Genomic DNA, 2660 nt, shown 5'->3' on the forward strand with positions numbered 1-2660 from the left:
CAGCCTCAAAGTAATCCTCACTCATAACATCTTCTGATCCAAACACTTTATGTACATTAGATACGCACTGTCGGCATAGAGAATTTGTTTTGATGTCAGACACATCACAGACAGTCATACACATCTGTGTGCTGCACACAGGAGTGGAGTTAACACTAACCTTAGCACTAACTCCTCCCATGCAGGATGCCTTGGGCCACACAGTCACAAAAACGTGTGACTCTTTATGTTCTACTGCAGTTACTGAACTGGTGTGTCAGACGGTGCTCAACAACCATCCTAACCCACATTGCATTGCACAGTCACGCACATACAAAGAATACAGCTGGCAAACCATGAAAGTATCGTATTAGGTTTCAGAAATTAAGAAAAAAAACACAATTATAAATACCATTAAGTGCTGAGCATCATATCACAAAAACCATAATAAACTAAAGTTGCATGACGATATAACTCTCTTTAATGTAGGTGTGAGGTGTGTCTGTGTTTGAGTGTGCTCTGTGTGTGTGTGTGTGTTTGAGTGTGCTCTGTGTGTGTGTTTGAGTGTGCTCTGTGTGTGTGTTTGAGTGTGCTCTGTGTGTGTGTTTGAGTGTGCTCTGTGTGTGTGTTTGAGTGTGCTCTGTGTGTGTGTTTGAGTGTGCTCTGTGTGTGTGTTTGAGTGTGCTCTGTGTGTGTGTTTGAGTGTGCTCTGTGTGTGTGTTTGAGTGTGCTCTGTGTGTGTGTGTGTGTTTGAGTGTGCTCTGTGTGTGTGTTTGAGTGTGCTCTGTGTGTGTGTTTGAGTGGGCTCTGTGTGTGTGTTTGAGTGTGCTCTGTGTGTGTGTGTGTGTGTTTGAGTGTGCTCTGTGTGTGTGTGTGTGTGTGTTTGAGTGTGCTCTGTGTGTGTGTGTGTGTGTGTTTGAGTGTGCTCTGTGTGTGTGTGTGTTTGAGTGTGCTCTGTGTGTGTGTGTGTGTTTGAGTGTGCTCTGTGTGTGTGTGTGTTTGAGTGTGCTCTGTGTGTGTGTGTGCTCTGTGTGTGTGTGTTTGAGTGTTCTCTGTGTGTGTGTTTGAGTGTGCTCTGTGTGTGTGTGTGTGTTTGAGTGTGCTCTGTGTGTGTGTGTGTGTGTGTGTGTGTGTGTGTGTGTGTGGTTTGGGAGGCAGCCTCAGGAATGTGAGGTGTGTACGTCCTGAAACCATCTGCACCACAGCATGATACATGCAGGCTGGGTCATTCTCTGTAGCCCTTCAGCCTCGCCTCTATCCATCTACCCTCTTTTACTCTCTCTTTCTCCCTCTCTCTTTCCCCTTTCCTGCCTCTCTTTCTCTCTCTCTTTCCCCTTTCCTGCCTCTCTTTCTCTCTCTCTTTCCCCTTTCCTGCCTCTTTCTCTCTCGCTCTTTCCTTTTCATGCCTCTCTGTCTTCCTCTCTCTCTTTCTTCAGAAAATACTTAGTATTGGTTTCAGCAAATTAACACTCCCTCCTCTCTCCCACCCTCTTCCTTCTCTCCATCCCTCCTACTCCCATCCCTCTCGTTCCCGCCCTCTCTTTCCCCACTTTCCTTTCCACTCTCCCTCTCTCCCATAAAACAATAAGTCTTAAATGTCTGAGTGGAGTGCGAGCTAATGGCTAGCATTAGCTCAGTAATGAAATATACATTACACCATTACACGACTGGCCTGGCTTCAGCACTGCAGGGCTAAAATAATAAAACATGCACAATTCAATTTCCTTCTCAAGCCCTTTGAATGTGTGTGTGTGTGTGTGAGCAGTGATGCGGTTTGTTGGGGTGTGTGAGTGTGTTGATTGAGCAGCGGTTGCTTCAACCACACCTACGACCTGACAATGAACTGACCGCAAAACAACCGCCCTCGACTGGACCGTTACCCCGGCCTCTGACATCATCACTCTGCGCCAGAGCTGGGACATCGCTGGCCTCCTCTGACATCATCCCACTGCTATCTCTCCAGGCTGTCAGGCGGTTTCTCTCCCTTGTGCTGTGTTCAGAAGTTCATTCCTTCAGGACTCTTAAATTCGAAATGGGGATTCGAACCTGCGACCTCTAGATCTGCAGTCAAAAACGCTCTAACCACTGACCTGAGCCCATCCCCTGTTCTGTTGTTATGTTGTGTTGAAAGTGAAACAGATTCATACTGTGTGTGTTTGTGGGTTGCATCTTACTGCAACACTCACCAGTCAGCTTGAGCTTTAGCATTAGCATTCTCCTGTGCTAAAGTACAGATATGTATGGATGTACGCAAGGGTTCAGTATGCATGATGCCTATACAGCAGCTATGGATACAGAGAGGATGACCATACATATGCATGTACTAGCCAGCATGTGGGTGTACACATACAGTTAGCAGGGGAGACCAAATCAGAGTCTCCCTCGAGAAAATAAAATAAAAGTTTGCGCTTCTCCATACTTCCTCACAGACTTTTTAACAGTGAACTAGATGAGAGCTCCTCGTGAAATTGTCCCGCGGGCAAAAATGTCTTCGATTTTCAGACAGTCGGCGTGACCTTTGAATGCACAGTACAGTCACTCTGAAGAGTCTTAGTCCACCACGACACAGTGGTTCCTATTTACACTGGGATGAAGAGTCTATCCCACAGCCCCCCCCCCAGACCTCCTCCCCACCCCTAGAACCCCACCCCCCACCCCCCTCCCCAAGTCTAGACACACTA

The sequence above is a fragment of the Hypomesus nipponensis genome, chromosome 24, assembly GCF_054491055.1.
Source record: "Hypomesus nipponensis isolate SF chromosome 24, ASM5449105v1, whole genome shotgun sequence".
Lineage (NCBI taxonomy): Eukaryota > Metazoa > Chordata > Actinopteri > Osmeriformes > Osmeridae > Hypomesus > Hypomesus nipponensis.